This window comes from Triticum urartu, chromosome 1, assembly GCF_003073215.2.
Source record: "Triticum urartu cultivar G1812 chromosome 1, Tu2.1, whole genome shotgun sequence".
Lineage (NCBI taxonomy): Eukaryota > Viridiplantae > Streptophyta > Magnoliopsida > Poales > Poaceae > Triticum > Triticum urartu.
The window spans coordinates 567146797-567165999 of record NC_053022.1 but is presented as its reverse complement, the minus strand read 5'-3'; the positions used below and the strand labels follow the sequence as shown (position 1 = coordinate 567165999).

Genomic DNA, 19203 nt, shown 5'->3' with positions numbered 1-19203 from the left:
TATATCACTCTTTCTGTTCCGTGTGCGTGTGCCTACATCTCGAGTTACGAGCGACCTCCACTCTTCGACTCGAGCTTTTTCGGATGAGCGTTGAAAGCTGACAAACCTTATTTTTTTGGTGTTTGCCACTAACTCAAAGAATATTGCTGAAGTACAAACTCTCCAGCAAGCATTTATGTTCTTTTCGGTTGCTGATGCTCGGAAACTATCTCACAATTATAGGATGTTTCCAAGCATACCAAATTATATAAGTTCAAGCATACCGGATTTTTGTTTCCTAATGTTCAGAAGAAATAGCATCACAGTTATACAATATTTTCAAGCACACACCGAAATTATAGAAGTTTGTGGGCATCTGAGTCCACATAAATCGTGTAAGCCAGTATGAGGTCATTTTAGGGGGTTGGGCATTGCACTACTGCAAGCACACACAGTTTGAAACAAATGAACATGCTATGCTTCACCATTGGAAGTAAAGTACTTTGTGCAGAATGAACTTGCATCGCGTGGGTACTGAATCATGATCATGTTCTTTAGGCACTTCATGTAGGAGAAATCTATAGCGGGCCGGTCTAAGGACACCACGTGAAAGCACCTATTGTTGAATCTTTGGTGCTTAGCAACCTGCATGCAAGCAGGAAAAGAATTGTCAAGGCATTTCCGTTTTGGTTCTTGTTCTTGTGATGCATCGTAAGACAGAAAGGCAAGCTGCTGACCACTATGTACTTGTCATGCCCTGCCATCTTCTTTTCCTTCTCTGCGTGGTACGTGAGAATATTTTTAACAATGAACACCCGGTCATCTTCAGAAAGCCTGATTCCATCCCTGCAAAGTATGGAAGTAGATAGACTACGAGTGAGGGATACAAACATAGACAAGGAGCCACTTGGGGTGTACAAGATCAGGTGCATTTTTCAATCACTGCAGTTACTTAAGACTGTGAAATTCAAACTTAAACCCTACACTCATATTATAATCTATATGCCAGCTTAGCACCTGAAGAATTATTGCTAGTTTTCAGTACTTGTCATTTTTTACGACCTGCATTGGGCTAGAAACTATACCTTGATTCACGGATGATCCTTTGTGCTTCTTTCATGATTGGATCAACTCGTGCATGTATCTCCTGTTCCGCTGGTGTAAAGTTTGAACTCCCTCCTTGTCCAATATTGATGATCTTCTGTCCTTTCTAGATCCTACTATTACTACCTCCCCGATGTGGTCTGTTTGATTTCCATGTTGATCCTCTGCCAACACCTGGGCCAAGATTGCCCGTCTTCTTGTTCCATCCACCAGAGTTAGATGTTCCTGACATGGGGAAGTTCGGTGTGTATGTGGTGTTTGCTCCCTGGGCTTTCCACCTATTGTTACCACCCCCTCGGTGTGATCCCTCTGATTTCCACACTGCGCCTCTACCACCACCTCGACCTCGACTAAGATTATTAGTCCTGCCCCATCCACCAGAGCGAGATGACCCTGTAATGGCAAAGTTATGTGGGCCTGTGCCATTTGCTTTGTTCCAATTCAGGTTACCATCTTGGGGTGTTCCATCCGATCTCCAATTACTATTAGGCCGCCTTCTCTGATAAACTTTTGTGGCAGAACAGCTCTGGTTCCATTCACTAGTGCCACTCGATCCTGTGGCGATGTTTCTACCATGTTGCCAATTTGCAATTGTCATTGTCTGATGCTCTCGTTCAGCTCTCCAACCTTGAAGATCCTGCAACAGGAGATCTCCTTTTGGCTTGTCTGACCAAGAGATTGGGTTGTTTCCTCCAGAACAATTGACTTCAGCCTCTTTGATTTCATCTTGTTGAAGTTTGTCAACATCATACAAGCAAGTACCGTATGAAACAATCATGTTATCTTCAGTGTCTTTTGTTGTTTCTACTGTTGTGAGGAATTCATATAAACCACACCCTCCAAGGTCCCCACTGCCCGCTAGCTGTAAAAGATCAAGAGGTTCATACGAGAAGGGATAATATAATTACCTGCTGCACAGATGAGATAACATATGCAAGTAAAATGTTCGTTTTACCATGTTCTCATCATTCCAGTGGATTTTGAAGGCTGAACCAGTCCCAATTGGTGCAAGAATGCCCCAAGAGCAGGTGGACACAATGCTATCCAGGTGATCAGAGTAGACCTTCTTGGCACCCTCCTCGAAGCATTGCATTGGCCTCTGCAACATGTTTTTCTTATTTTTTTAGTCATCATCTACACTTGCCCATCAAAATGGGAGTTCAAAATAAAGCCAAACTGAGGACTTACAGAGAGTGTAGCCTTCATGAAGGGTGCCTGAATCTTGAGGGACTGGAATGTGGCCTTGTAACCATAGTTGTTGAAGCCATGCAACTTACCTGTGCATGTCATACTGCTTGCAACGGTTGTCATGTGTTCTTTGAGAACTGATTTTGTAACCATTACAACTGCCTTTGAAAGGTGCTGCAAGGATGGTCGAAAGGAAAAAGGGAAAAAAAGAGCCAAACGTGAGTAATGCTGTAATAGAAGCTACTGAATTCATGAGAAAGGTAAAAGGGCAAGAAGTTACTAGACCTGTGTGACTCGACCGAAGGCGGATGAAATTCCAATTACTTGCTAAACTCTGATCGGCATAGATGCGGCAGAGTTCTGGTGGGCGCGCGTGCCGCGGATCGGTGACATGGCAGATATGCCGACGGCTACCGTCGGCATACCTACGCCGCGGATCGGTGACGTGGCATGCGGAGATATGCCGACGGCCGCCCGTCCCGACCGTCGGCATAGGTTTGACGGCGTTAGCCGCCAGTCACGGGCGGGGTCGCCGGGCTCACAGTTATAACGACGGCTGATTTATGCCGATGGCTGCTGTCGGCATGTCTGCGGCTAGGTCGACGGCCGTTCTGTGCCGACGGCGGCCGTCGGCATAGATCCACGTAACCCGACGGCCAGTGTAAGCCGACGGCCAGGACTGGGCTATCGGCATATCTCAAAGTAGGGTGACGGCAGCCGTAGGCATAGGTTTGGTCATCGGCGTATGCCCGTTTTCCCCCGAAACACAGGGTCGGCCCTGCGTGCGCGGGGGGCTTCACCTACGACGCCGTCATGATGCAGGTCTTGGCAGGTCTTCGTAGACATCCTCCGCACCGACGGGCCGCTGGGCCTCTCCACCGGCATCCTCGGCTCAGCCTCCTCCTCGGCCACTGCGAGCTCGCCAAGTCGCTGCTCCGCACGCTGGCGCCAGCGGCAACATCTCCTCCCCGCCATTATGCTCCCCAAGGAGCTCATCACGTAGCGCCTGCAGTCCGGCGCCGCCACGGGCCGCTCCAGGCAGGTGCTGCTCCAGATCCCCAGACCGACGGGCGACGGCTTTTTCGGCCTCTACGCCGCCACCCTGCTCCGCAACCTCCCCGCCAGCGTGTGCTCAGCTACTCCTCCTTCGAGTGCCTCAAGGCCTTCGCCCTCATCAAGAGCGTGCTGTGTGGCGGCTTCGTCGGCGGTCGGGCTCACCACGCCGCTGGATGTCGATCATGTCGTAAGACACGGCTGATGACCAGGGTGGGTGGGCACCGAGGGGAGCCGCAGGATGCAGGAGGTCATTGCCGAGGAAGGTCTCAAGGACCTGTCCCGGGGTTCTGCACACCGCATCCGCATGCTTCGGTGCCATAGGCTACTGCGCCTTCGAGACGGCCAGGCCCGCGATCCTCAATTCATACCTTGAATCACGCCAAAGGAAAGCCGCAGCCGAGATGAAGGCCGGAGTTGCTGCTGCTTGAGCCTGTATGATTCTTTTCCTTGTAGCTAATAATCAGCGAGTACATCTAGCCTGGCGGGTGTATCATCTGCATCTCATGTCAATATCATAGCTGGGTGTCATTTAAATTTTAGTTATAGAGTTGTTTGAAGATACAACAAGTAATAACATGGAATTGTTCTAAATCTGTCATTGCTTTTGATTAGTACTTGGTTATTTTGAGACATACGTTTTCAGGCCGGTGTCTTGAAGTAACGTTCCATCTATATATCACTCTTTCTGTTCCGTGTGCGTGTGCCTACATCTCGAGTTACGAGCGACCTCCACTCTTCGACTCGAGCTTTTTCGGATGAGCGTTGAAAGCTGACAAACCTTATTTTTTTGGTGTTTGCCACTAACTCAAAGAATATTGCTGAAGTACAAACTCTCCAGCAAGCATTTATGTTCTTTTCGGTTGCTGATGCTCGGAAACTATCTCAAAATTATAGGATGTTTCCAAGCATACCAAATTATATAAGTTCAAGCATACCGGATTTTTGTTTCCTAATGTTCAGAAGAAATAGCATCACAGTTATACAATATTTTCAAGCACACACCGAAATTATAGAAGTTTGTGGGCATCTGAGTCCACATAAATCGTGTAAGCCAGTATGAGGTCATTTTAGGGGGTTGGGCATTGCACTACTGCAAGCACACACAGTTTGAAACAAATGAACATGCTATGCTTCACCATTGGAAGTAAAGTACTTTGTGCAGAATGAACTTGCATCGCGTGGGTACTGAATCATGATCATGTTCTTTAGGCACTTCATGTAGGAGAAATCTATAGCGGGCCGGTCTAAGGACACCACGTGAAAGCACCTATTGTTGAATCTTTGGTGCTTAGCAACCTGCATGCAAGCAGGAAAAGAATTGTCATGGCATTTCTATTTTGGTTCTTGTTCTTGTGATGCATCGTAAGACAGAAAGGCAAGCTGCTGACCACTATGTACTTGTCATGCCCTGCCATCTTCTTTTCCTTCTCTGCGTGATACGTGAGAATATTTTTAACAATGAACATCCGGTCATCTTCAGAAAGCCTGATTCCATCCCTGCAAAGTATGGAAGTAGATAGACTACGAGTGAGGGATACAAACATAGACAAGGAGCCACTTGGGGTGTACAAGATCAGGTGCATTTTTCAATCACTGCAGTTACTTAAGACTGTGAAATTCAAACTAAAACCCTACACTCATATTATAATCTATATGCCAGCTTAGCACCTGAAGAATTATTGCTAGTTTTCAGTACTTGTCATTTTTTACGACCTGCATTGGGCTAGAAACTATACCTTGATTCACGGATGATCCTTTGTGCTTCTTTCATGATTGGATCAACTCGTGCATGTATCTCCTGTTCCGCTGGTGTAAAGTTTGAACTCCCTCCTTGTCCAATATTGATGATCTTCTGTCCTTTCTAGATCCTACTATTACTACCTCCCCGATGTGGTCTGTTTGATTTCCATGTTGATCCTCTGCCAACACCTGGGCCAAGATTGCCCGTCTTCTTGTTCCATCCACCAGAGTTAGATGTTCCTGACATGGGGAAGTTCGGTGTGTATGTGGTGTTTGCTCCCTCGGCTTTCCACCTATTGTTACCACCCCCTCGGTGTGATCCCTCTGATTTCCACACTGCGCCTCTACCACCACCTCGACCTCGACCAAGATTATTAGTCCTGCCCCATCCACCAGAGCGAGATGACCATGTAATGGCAAAGTTATGTGGGCCTGTGGCATTTGCTTTGTTCCAATTCAGGTTACCATCTTGGGGTGTTCCATCCGATCTCCAATTACTATTAGGCCGCCTTCTCTGATAAACTTTTGTGGCAGAACAGCTCTGGTTCCATTCACTAGTGCCACTCGATCCTGTGGCGATGTTTCTACCATGTTGCCAATTTGCAATTGTCATTGTCTGATGCTCTTGTTCAGCTCTCCAACCTTGAAGATCCTGCAACAGGAGATCTCCTTTTGGCTTGTCTGACCAAGAGATTGGGTTGTTTCCTCCAGAACAATTGACTTCAGCCTCTTTGATTTCATCTTGTTGAAGTTTGTCAACATCATACAAGCAAGTACCGTATGAAACAATCATGTTATCTTCAGTGTCTTTTGTTGTTAATACTGCTGTGAGGAATTCATATAAACCACACCCTCCAAGGTCCCCACTGCTCGCTGGCTGTAAAAGATCAAGAGGTTCATACGAGAAGGGAGAATATAATTACCTGCTGCACAGATGAGAGAACATATGCAAGTAAAATGTTCGTTTTACCATGTTCTCATCATTCCAGTGGATTTTGAAGGCTGAACCAGTCCCAATTGGTGCAAGAATGCCCCAAGAGCAGGTGGACACAATGTTATCCAGGTGATCAGAGTAGACCTTCTTGGCACCCTCCTCGAAGCATTGCATTGGCCTCTGCAACATGTTTTTCTCATTTTTTTAGTCATCATCTACACTTGCCCATCAAAATGGGAGTTCAAAATAAAGCCAAACTGAGGACTTACAGAGAGTGTAGCCTTCATGAAGGGTGCCTGAATCTTGAGGGACTGGAATGTGGCCCTGTAACCATAGTTGTTGAAGCCATGCAACTTACCTGTGCAGGTCATACTGCTTGCAACGGTTGTCATGTGTTCTTTGAGAACTGATTTTGTAACCATTACAACTGCCTTTGAAAGGTGCTGCAAGGATGGTCGAAAGGAAAAAGGGAAAAAAGAGCCGAACGTGAGTAATGCTGTAATAGAAGCTACTGAATTCATGAGAAAGGTAAAAGGGCAAGAAGTTACTAGACCTGTGTGACTCGACCGAAGGCGGATGAAATTCCAATTACTTGCTAAACTTGTTGGATGCTGTAGGGCACAGACCTGGTAGTGTCGATCAGATCCATCACAGGGATGCATGCGTCCATTGCTGTTCCCTAGGCATCACCACTCTCTCCAATTGAGGCTTTATTCACCGTGATTACCAGCGCCAATTCACCCTTCTGTTCTGTACGGGAGTGTTGGACCCAACATGTGGCTTTCGGTTCAACCCATATTTTGTTCACCTCCTGGACTCGTGGATCACCTGGGAGAAGATGCAAGAATGTCTCTTTTAGCAAGCAGAATTGCATAAGTCGTAGCTATCAGCATATTCATCTGGATTTTCTATATGCATGATACCTAGTATGAATGTGAATTCTTGGTTTACCTTTTATGATCGTGTTCAAGAGTATAGGAGAAATGGTATTGACCATCAACTGGACAACTCGGGCAGAAGATTCAGATATTTGTGTGGTGACACTTTCAGTTAGGAAAAACTGCAAACAGGAGATCTCAAAGTGTTTCTCATCATCTGCATCCTGGTAGCACTTGTCAAACATGATGATAATATTGCGCATGGATTACGTGTACAAGGAGGAGTTCACCACCGTTGGAAGTAGTTAGTTAGATGAGTATCTTGTAATCTTTATCTTCTCTATCTCTAGCTTTTCTTCCTTTCCAAGATGTAATCTCCTAACCGACTTGTACGCGTATTTGGGCTCGCAACCCTGCTATATAACACGCAACACGTCTGCCAGGATAGGCAAGACGTTTACCGCAAGTCGCACATGGTATACAGAGCAATCTTCTTCCACTAAACCCTAGCTATCCCATCTCCGTGCGCAGCCATGTCTTCCTCCACCTCCTCCTCCTCCCAGTCGTCGCTCAGCGGTGGAGTAACGGAGAAACTCTCCCGCACCAACTACATCCTATGGCGGACACAGATCACGCCGCAACTGCGGGGCGCCGGCGTCTTCCACTACGTCGACGGCACGGGCACCGAGCCAGCCAAAACCCACACCACCAAAGATGCTGCTGGGAAGGAAACCAAGGGGCCAAATCCTCTTCATCCACTTTGGGTGAGGGAGGACCAGCAGGTCCTAGGATACCTGCTCCAAAACCTCTCAAAGGAGGTGCTCGTCACGGTGACCGCGATCACCACGGCGAGGGAACTCTGGGTGGCGCTGGCGAGCATGTTCTCGTCGCAGTCACTCAGCCGCGTCAACAACATCCGTACAACGCTGATCAACACGCAGAAGGGCAACCAATCGGTGGCCACCTACTTCGCCGCCATGAGGGGCCTTGCCGATGAGCTCGCCGCGGTGGGCAAACCCATCCAGGACGATGAACTCATGTCCTACATCATCCATGGGCTAGACCAGGACTACCAGCCCCTTGTGTCTGCCTTGGACGCCCGCGTCACTCCAGTAACACTTGATGAACTCTTTTCCATGCTCAGTAATTTTGATCAACGCATGCGCAGTACAACGGCTCCGGCGGCGGCTTCAAGTCGTCGGCAAACTCCGTCTCCAGAGGCCGCGGCGGTGGCTCTCTCTCTCGTGCCTCCTCTCGTGGCAAGGGGAGGTTCGGATCTGGCGGCAGTGGCGGCTACTCCAACAACGCTCGTGGCGGCGGGCGCTCCGGCAGCTCAAAAGGGCGTCGTGGCGGCGGCTCCAACAGATCCCGTCTGGACTTACCTCGCTGCCAAATTTGTGGCAAGCCTGGTCACACGGCGAAGGATTGTTGGTACCGCTATGAAGAGGATGATGGTGACTCCTCACAAGATGAAGAAAAGGTGGCTGCGGCTGCCGATGGCTCCTACGGGATCGACACAAACTGGTATGTCGACAGTGGTGCCACAAACCATATCACCAATGAGCTTGAGAAGGTCACCATGAAGGAAAAGTATCATGGCAAGGATCAAATCCATACGGCCAGTGGTGAAGGTATGGGTATTCGTCACATTGGTCATTCAATTTTTAATACCCCTAGTCGCAAAATACATCTCAAAAGAATCTTGCATGTTCCTAGTGCCCACAAAAATCTTCTGTCTGTTCATAGAATCGCCATTGACAATCATGTTTTTCTTGAGTTTCATCCTTATTTCTTTTTGATCAAGGATCAGGCCACGAGGAAAGTTCTTTATCGAGGTAGATGCGTTCGAGGGCTCTACACGTTGATTCCGGAGTTCAGAAGATTCAATAAACAAGCTTGTGGTGCTATCAAGCTTTCGTCCACACGATGGCACGATCGTTTAGGACATGCCTCTTTTTGTTTAGTTGAAAAGTTACTTAGGAAAAATAAGCTCCCGTTTGTTGGTGAGCGAAATATTGAAACTATTTGTGATTCATGCCAGTGTGCTAAAAGTCATCAATTACCATATCCCATATCTACTAGTGTCTCCACTAAGCCTTTGCAACTGATTTTCTCTGATGTGTGGGGGCCTGCTCCCTCCTCTGTTGGTAGACACACCTACTATGTGAGTTTCATTGATGACTACAGCAAGTTCTCATGGATCTATCTTCTTAAAAAAAAGGTCCGATGTGTTTCAAGTGTTTAAAAACTTCCAAGCACTTGTTGAAAGGAAGTTTGACAACAAAATTATAGCTGTCCAATCCGATTGGGGAGGGGAATACGAGAAACTCAATTCCTTCTTCCAAAATATAGGCATATCCCACCATGTGTCATGCCCACACGCTCACCAACAAAACGGGTCGGCCGAACGCAAGCATAGACACATAGTTGAGGTCGGTTTAGCTCTTCTAGCAGGGGCGTCCATGCCCCTCAAATTTTGGGACGAGGCGTTTCTTACAGCTGTCCATATCATCAGCATGCTTCCTAGCCGTGTCATCAATAATGAAACACCTATGGAATGCCTCCTCCATGTCAAACTAGACTACACATCTCTCCGTGTTTTTGGATGTGCCTGTTGGCCAAATCTCCGTCCGTACAATAGCCGCAAGCTCATGTATAGGTCCAAACAATGTGCATTTCTTGGCTATAGTGCCCAGCACAAAGGTGTCAAGTGCCTTGACATCTCCACCGGACGGGTTTACATCTCACGCGATGTCGTGTTCGATGAGACCAAATTTCCTTTCGCTAATCTACATCCTAATGTCGGAGCTCTCTTACGCAAGGAAATCTTGCTTTTACCACCTCACCTCTCTGGCTATGATCAAGGGGGCATTAATAATTGTGATGATCATATGACTAACCCTACTACTAATAGCCTTTATGAGTCTTGTGGTGATGCAGAAAAAATTCATGAAGAAATCATCGAAAATGGCGAAGAGAATACGGTAGCGGATCCATATTTTATGTGCCCTGAGCTGGGGAGCAAATCTCCCTCGGGATCTGCCCAGGAGCTGTCGTGCAGCGAATCCACCTCGGGATCGGTGCCTTGCAGCGAATCTGCTGCGACAGCCCCAACAGCCGCAGGTGGGCGCGCTGAACCATCCACGTCAGCCACGCGGCAGAATCCGGATGGACGCGGTGACTCCCCTCGTCCGCGCCAATCACCGTCCAGCAGATGGCAGGCTGGCGCTGGCCTGGGCCGCGCGCGGCTTGAGGCCCAACCAGTCGTCTACAAGCGGCGGGCAGCGACTCGCCGGGCTGAGGCGGGGACAGATCCTGACGAGGCCGGGCCTAGGCAATCACGAGGCAATGATGATGCGGCTCGGCCCAGATCTTCTGTGGCTGGTTTGCCGCTTGTGTCGCAGCGGACGACCGCGGAAGATCCCGACCAACCTGACGCTGCCGACACCACCGGTTCTGGAGCCGCGTCCGGATCCTCCTTGGGATCGGGGGGGGATCAGTCTGATCCAGGCGTGGGATCCTCTGCGCCGGGGCTCTCTGTAGCGACTCCTGCTACTACTCCACGTCGCACACGGCTACAGCAAGGCAAAATTAAACCTATTGATTATAAACATATTACAAAACATGGGATGATTTGTTCAACAGGTGAACCAGGAGAACCCAACACTCTTGAAGAAGCACTTGGGGATGCTAATTGGAGAAAGGCAATGCATGATGAAATTATGGCACTAAGGAAAAATAAAACATGGCACTTGGTCCCTTCAAGAAAAGGTAAAAATCTTATTGACTGTAAGTGGGTCTTTAGGATAAAAAGAAAAGCTGATGGAACCATTGATCGTTACAAAGCTAGACTCGTTGCAAAGGGGTTCAAACAAAGATATGGTATTGACTATGAGGACACATTTAGTCCAGTTGTTAAAGCTGCTACCATACGCCTTGTCTTGTCCATTGTTGTGTCTAGGGGATGGAGTCTACGACAGCTACATGTTCAGAACGCGTTCCTCCATGGTGTTCTGGAAGAAGAGGTTTACATGAAACAACCTCCTGGGTTTGTAAATGCACATGCACCACTTCATGTGTGCAAACTTGACAAGGCCTTGTATGGACTGAAACAGGCCCCAAGAGCATGGTATTCTCGCCTCAGTAAAAAGATGCGAACACTTGGTTTTGTTCCTTCAAAGTCTGACACTTCGTTATTTATCTATAACAAGTCAAGAATATCCATATTTGTTCTCATTTATGTTGATGATATAATTGTAACAAGTTCATCTGATGAAGCAATAACAGCACCGTTGAAGGATTTAAGTGCAGAGTTTGCTCTAAAGGATCTAGGAGATCTACACTACTTTCTTGGTATTGAGGTCAAACAACACAAGGATGGTCTTCACCTCTCTCAAGAAAAGTATGCAACAGACTTGGTAAAAAAGGCTGGTTTGCAAAGTTGTAAGTCTGCACCTACTCCTTTGTCTAGCACAGAAAAATTGTCTCTTGTTGAAGGAGAGCCTCTGAATTCAGAAAATAGTACAAAATACAGGAGCCTGGTAGGTGCACTTCAATACTTAACATTGACTAGACCAGATATTTCTTTTGTTGTCAATAAAGTATGTCAGTTTCTTCATGCATCTACCACTGTTCACATGACTGCTGCAAAACGTATAGTAAGATATGTGAAAAACACGTTGAACATTGGCCTAAGCTTCAGCAAGTCATCCTCTGCACTTGTCAGTGCCTTTTCTGACTCGGACTGGGCTGGGTGTCTAGATGATAGACGCTCAACTGGTGGTTTTGCGGTATTCTTTGGACCAAATTTGATATCTTGGAGTGCAAGAAAGCAAGCCACAGTTTCAAGATCCAGTACAGAGGCAGAATACAAAGCATTGGCTAATGCAACAGCAGAGATCATATGGGTGCAGTCAATTTTAAAGGAACTAGGTATAAAAAGCACTAGAGCTCCATGTTTGTGGTGTGATAATCTAGGTGCTACCTATTTGTCAGCAAATCCAGTCTTTCATGCTAGGACCAAGCACATTGAAATAGATTTTCACTTTGTTCGAGAAAGAGTTGCAAATAAGATTTTGGATATTCGGTTTATTCATTCTCAAGACCAAGTTGCTGATGGCTTTACCAAAGCTCTGCCTATAAGAAGTTTTGAAGACTTCAGGCATAATCTCAACCTAATGAAGTTGTGATTAAGGGAGGGTGTCAAACATGATGATAATATTGCGCATGCATTACGTGTACAAGGAGGAGTTCACCACCGTTGGAAGTAGTTAGTTAGATGAGTATCTTGTAATCTTTATCTTCTCTATCTCTAGCTTTTCTTCCTTTCCAAGATGTAATCTCCTAACCGACTTGTACGCGTATTTGGGCTCGCAACCCTGCTATATAACACGCAACACATCTGCCAGGATAGGCAAGACGTTTACCGCAAGTCGCACAGCACTTACATTCACTGCAAATAAGAAATGTCAGTATATGTTAAGAAGTCATAGATTATTTAAATTCATGCTTGATTTTCTCAGTATAGCATGGTTGGAAGTCCCTAATGCATAAATACCCATTGAAAGACATTATTCAACTTAAGTCACTAGAAAAATAAATCAAATCTTAGTCAATCTGAATAGTAAATCCAAATATACTTTTTGGAATATTCTTTAAGCTAATTGAAATATGAGTCTCCCATGCTATTTGAAGGTTCAAAACCAGAAAAGATCAAATCACCTTGAACTCAGTACAATTCTCTTCAGAACTTGATACACTTGCCCCTTTTTCTTTCAGCGTTCACAAATAGCTTCCTGGCATTTCTGAAGAATATCTTCCATACTTATGTTCATTTCATCCAGTTGCTTCTATACGGGCACATAATTATTTCTTCAACATAAAATCTTGATGATATTGCTGAAACAACGATAATATTTGAGAAGTAGGAGAAAATACCTTGTCAAGGTGAATATGGCCAACAAGACAATGTGTTGCTTCCATATTTTGGTGTTGATACCTGAAACAAGACAATGATTCTGAGCCTAGCACCATATACGCTGAAATGTGTAAGAAGTACTCCCTCCGTAAACTAATATAAGAGTGTTTAGATTACTACTTTAATGATCTAAACGCTCTTATATTAGTTTACAGAGGGAGTAGTTACTTATGAATGCTACATACTGGACTGAGAACTCAGTAGCACAGTCTTCTACTTTGGTCCTCTTTAAGCAGGCTTGAACTGCTAGTGATGCTCTTTCCGTGCAAAAATTATTCCCACAAGAGCATTTACTCAGATACAAGATTATTTTTTGGTCATTTTCATTTCGAGAGCTAGCTCTTGTAAGTAGCACTTCCTGTAAATTCAAAGATCAGGAGTCAAAACATGTGAACTGGAGTCTTAGATGGAACTGTTCAATTGAGCCTCTTACCTTCATCGAGTCCCAGGAGGTCATGTTGTTCTGATTTGGATCTAACACCACCTTGTATGCAGCATTTGCAACTGCAGTGGCTGCCAAGATACCAACAGGATCTCCTGGTGTCACATAACTCGATGATTCTGTCGAGTCAAACTCAGCAACTGAATTTCCACACGAGTTTCTTATGGTTCCATCATAGCATGCTACAACATCTCGGAGCATTGCAATCATGTCCTTGAAGAGAGTGCCCGGCTCCATTAGTCCTTTAGATGCGTGTATTATCTTCTCCCTTGCAGATATCGAATGGAGTAGGTCCTCATATGGGTTCAGTCCCTTATAAAATGAGCTTCTGATAAAACCATGTGCCTCCAAAGGATGGCCACCGTTGCTGCTGCTGCCACATTTGCTCAGTGACTTGGATAGGCAATCCTCCACTAAGCTGCTAGAGTATAATCTTCCGTTGCACTGCAGCTGAGTTCCCAAGAAACCAATCTGCTCCACTACTTTGTTCATGGCAGAGTCACTCTTTTGATCAACCAACAAACGAATATCAGAAGAAGAAGCGATGAAGTCCACAATTGGTTTCCGTAACTTGTCAAGATTAAGTGCCTTATGCTGAATCATCTCTGGTATTGAATTTTCGACAGTGAAGTCTCTCAGATTTATACTGAAGCCATCAATAGATAATGATTCCATCAGCAGGGGCTGCAGAAGATTCAGAAATTCTACGGCCTCCTTTGGACTCATCGTTGACAAAACTGATGAGATGGTGATTGTGCCAGTAACCAAGTCTCTGACTAACATTCTGTTCTCCTCTGGCAGTAATGTTTCTAGAATCTGAGCAAAAGTCCACTTTGGTCCACCTGATAGTTGCTTCTTGGGAATCAACCCTCCCGTGAACATTGCATTTATAAGTTGAAAGTTCAGTTTAGCACTGTGAGAGCTCACCAGCTGCTTCTCCACCGTGAAGAGCTCTGTAGCTTCAGCCCTTGCTGACACTGACCTTGGGAAGAATATGTGGACACAATCACCATCGAAATCAGCTCCAAGTGGTCCACATATGAGTGGGTTGATCTTGATGGTGTGATCACTATGAACATGGGCATACATTCCTTGGACTGAGTGCTTGTCGGTGCTTGGTGGCCTATTGATAAATACAGTATCTCCATCTAGAATTCTGCGGCTGACCGTTTCACCAACCTTCAGCATGATGCGTTTCTTATTTGCTTTCCCCACATCCAAGGAGTGCGTGATGGAATTAGCATCTTCATGTGTCAGACAAAGACCTCTATCCAGCATGCCTTGCAGCTGAGCAATGTTGTACTCTGTCACATGCACTTGTACCGACATCCGTCTTGCTACTTCGTCAGGCACTCCTACCACATTCATGGGAATGTATGGGTCACCCGTGATCACACCACGGCATGAAAATCTTGACCTCTTGCTGATACAGAGCGACTTCATCTTCTGCTGCCATTGTTTTGTTGCAGGCTGACTTGTGAAGGTGACATCTTGAGTTGAGGGCCCTTCAGAAGATATATACATGAAGACACGTTATCAACATACAGTTATTTGAATCTTCTCCATTATTTTCCGAACCTAAGAAACAGAGGAACAAAATGTGAGTATCTCCTAGTAGTTCCTATTCATTAATTCTTGAAGTATTTATTGATTTGTCTCACTGTGACCATTTCTAATGCAAAGTACAGCAACAAAGTTCTGAGGATTTTGCTACGAGGGGAACAATTCTCTGTCTAGTACTAGCTAGTACCTCTTCTGTGAATAAACGGCGGCAGTGAGATCTGCCCTTTGTGTGAACAAACTGATCGAGGAAGCTCCAAAATCCCTCTTCCAGTTCTTTCCTGGATGGCACTCTCAGTTCCAAGGTAAGGGCTCCATTGGGTTTCTCGACTTTTGCAACATGTAGCGGTGGGAGATCCTAGAAAGAGAGGATTGCAGAATTTGGCAAAAGAAATAATAGTGGCTGGTTAGTTAGATAGAGGGATTAAGAGAAACAATAGTCCAATTAAAATAATAAACCATGGCAAAACATAATTAATTGGTGCTTGTACTGTACACATGGCATGCTCCTCAGAAACCTACAACTAGGAACTAACACCAGCCAGCCACTAATAACTTTGACTGTAAGATACTAATAACTTAACTAAGATACTAATAAACCTACAACTAGGAACTAACACCAGCCAGCCACTAATAACTTTGACTCTAAGCTACTAATAACTTAACTAAGATACTAATAAACCTACAACTAGGAACTAACACCAGCCAGCCACTAATAACTTTGACTCTAAGCTACTAATAACTTAACTAAGATACTAATAAACCTACAACTAGGAACTAACACCAGCCAGCCACTAATAACTTTGACTGTAAGCTACTAATAACTTAACTAAGATACTAATAAACCTACAACTAGGAACTAACACCAGCCAGCCACTAATAACTTTGACTCTAAGCTACTAATAACTTAACTAAGATACTAATAAACCTACAACTAGGAACTAACACCAGCCAGCCACTAATAACTTTGACTCTAAGCTACTAATAACTTAACTAATAGTCTTAATTTGAGCGGATATTTGTACTGTTTGAGGGTTTGGGTAATGTGGTGGAATTTAGTGATAACAAATGTGTAGGATACTGTACTATGTGTGTTAAGCAAAGCATGACAGACAATAGTCTTAATTTAATTGGCTACTGAACTATGCGTGTTAAACAAAGCATGACATTTGCTTCCTTTTGAGATAATTGATACTGTAGGTGGTGATGCATTCATTTTAAACTCTACACCTGTTGTTTTCAAGTTGGATCGGAAAACTTTCTGGCAAAATACATGTTATGCTAGGTTCACTTGCATATTTCAGCTCATCATCTTCCGGCTAATGCCATCTCTGCTGTAGCAATTTTTGGGGAAGAAGAAGCACCATCACCGTTTCATTTATTGATGTATCTATCAGTCGATTCGCCTACCTTGGGATCCTTTCAGGGAATTAGAGTAGACAACATATGTAAGTTCATATTATGAAGACCAATCAGGCCCTACTAATGCGATCTTAAAGGAGACTTTAACAGTCTGGTCTTCTTCATCAGTTATCACTTAATTACCTGACAGTATGAACATGAGGTGAAGTCGCTCTCCTTTCCCTTGCTTTTCCGCTTCTGTTGCGAAATTGAGAAACTCTGTATTAATACTGGCATCTAAACATCACCGATCAAAGTACTCCTGGGCTGGGCAGGGTTTAGTTTCTGCATGTAGTACCTTGCAGTTCTTGAACTGGAGGCAGCTGACGCAGATCATGTTGAGTATCTTGGTCAGCTCGGCAATATGGCTCGGGTGGTAGACGGACACGGGCAGCTTGATGAACCCGAAATGACCTTGAGCCAGCCATGAGAAGATGAGTTTGCCAGAAGAAAAAAATGAAGATGCAGCATGCACACATATGGGTACTGTCTCTGATTCAGAATCGTATGTTCCTATAAAGTGATCTAACCAAGGTCTAGTTATGCTATGTTCAGTAAACTGACTTGGCTGAACATTTTCCAGGTGGAAAGAGAAGCTATTGTTGCAGCCAAGTTTTTTGAGTATCACACAAAGCTCAGGAACACGAGGCATCTCTCAGTTGAGTTAAATGCTGCTGCAGAATTGTTTTTACCAAAAATGTATAACACTCAAGTGAGTACTCAGCTCAGCTGTGACCATATCATATCCAGCTACCTAGGTAATTAGTTATTTTGCGATAAATTGAACTTGTTTGAATACCGTTCAGTTTGGTTTCTGTCTAGTTTCAGGAGCCTGAAAAATTGTCCCAAATTCAGTTCACACACACTGACTAACTGACTGAACCATGTTTGGCAGGATTATCACACACTGACTAACTGACTGAACCATGTTTTGCAGGATTATCACACACTGACTGAACTAGCTAGCTGACCAAAAGAGTTTTAGCTGCATGTCCGTAGTGCCACTACTGTCTATATTCATCACTTAACCGAAGAGACACTGTTGAAGAAAAATCAATCAATTACCTTCGCATTTGGCGAGGTCCGTTGCGCCGCAGGAGTCGCAGCAGCCGAGCTGCAACGGCAGGCCCAGCGCCCGGTTTGCGGCCAGCTGGCTCGGGTGCGTCACCGGGAACTCCTCGTTCATCGGCTGCGCCCTCACCTGCAATGCAATCGTTGATTAATGTTGTTAATTAATTTGATGATTGCTTTCTTTGTGTCCTTGTGTAGGCAGTGCAAGATGAAGAACAAGGAGGAGGAGGAGATGAAGACGCCATGGCATCAGTGGCGATTCCACTAGGGGGGCTTCAATAGGCTGAAGCCTACCCTCCAAAAATCATATTTCAGCTAAACATGCAACTTGAGAATTATACTGAGGTGTTTAACATGTAAACTGCAATGAATTTGCTCAGTAGACTTAGAAACTTGATGTTCCGAGCCTACCCTTCAATTTTGTGCAAGATTCGCCACTGCATGGCATGGTTGTTGGAATGAAGCTGGACAGAGTGATTACCATCTCCACGTTGGAGGCGACGGCGAGCCTGATGCAGGTGACGGTGTCCTCCGCGACGAATGCAGGGTCGTCGCCGGTCTCCATGGCTGGCGCCGCCACAGTGCTCGGGGACCGATGGATGGATATATGGATGGATGGATGTGATGAAGCGCGCGGCTGGCCGGCGGGAAGAAAGTTGGGTGAGAGTGAGAGCGAGGGAGCTGCGCTGAGCTAGTGGTGTTTGTCACTCACCGGGAGAGATCGAACTCCGCTGATATTAACCGCAAGTAAGGTAGTGCACCCAACACGTACGTACGTACGTTGGGAATGACATGTGCATGCACGCTTGATCGATCTTTACCCAGTGAACGAAATGGAAAAAAAAGAGGTTAATTCTCTCTTTCTCTCCTGTCACGTTTTCCATGTTGAGATGCATGAGAGAGATGGGTGTGGCGATTTTTTTTTCATATATGAGGAAAAAGTATTTGGACGACTCAGACAAAACAAATAAATTAATTAAGGTGACGCCTAGTTCTTATTCCTCTTGATCATTTTCCTTTTGCGGGGTTGAGAAGGGTCTTAAAAAAAGAAGGAACACGGCCCCAAAATGAACTCTGTATGAACAGTACAATCAAAAAAAATGAATAAACATTCAAAAAAGAATTCTGATTTTTTTAGCAAATCATGGACAAATGTTCCGAATGCTTGCCAGGATTTCCATGAATGTTAGCCCATGATGAAACTTTGCAATTGCAAGCACTAAGAACATTTGTCAATGTTGCTACAAATAGAATTCAGATTTTTGTTTTTTTTTTGGATTTTACTGTTCAATCGAACTCATATGAGCTCGAGCTCAAATAATTCGCATCCGGAACATGACATATATACTCATGAGAGTGATGGTCAGAGGCAGTGGCGGATCCAAGACCCAAGCCGAGGGGGCCTGGGCCTGAGGCATGAAGTAAGTACTTCGTTCGATGTAGCATCTCGGGCACTTTAGCAGCACTGTAGTAAGCCCGGGGCTTGGCCCAATCCTAGCTCTGACCCTGGTCAGAGGAGTACACCACACCACTCCTGACCATCGCGTTGATGCACCATGCACCCTATATTTTTCTGTACAAATGGAATCCACGAACATATGAATCCCAAAACAAAAGAACCAGATATTACAACTTTACAAGCCTGAGATCTCATAACTTGTTGAATTTCTGCATTCTTAATCCTAAGAATGTGCAAACAATGTCAGATGCGCATCCATGAAATTTGAGTTTTTCAATTTCTTGTTGGTAGCCTACCAAGCTGGCCGCTTGGCATGACATTAGAATCGCACATATGTTATTTGTGGAACTATGTAATATGTAACTGGTACATTGAAGATCTAGAAACCAGAAAACAAAAACAAAACTGTACAAA

General features: G+C 45.1%; 1 pseudogene; it reads right to left on the bottom strand.

The window, feature by feature from the left end:
- Positions 1 to 453: 453 nt before the first annotated feature.
- LOC125533192 lies at positions 454 to 18016 on the bottom strand (annotated as a pseudogene).
- Positions 18017 to 19203: the final 1187 nt, after the last annotated feature.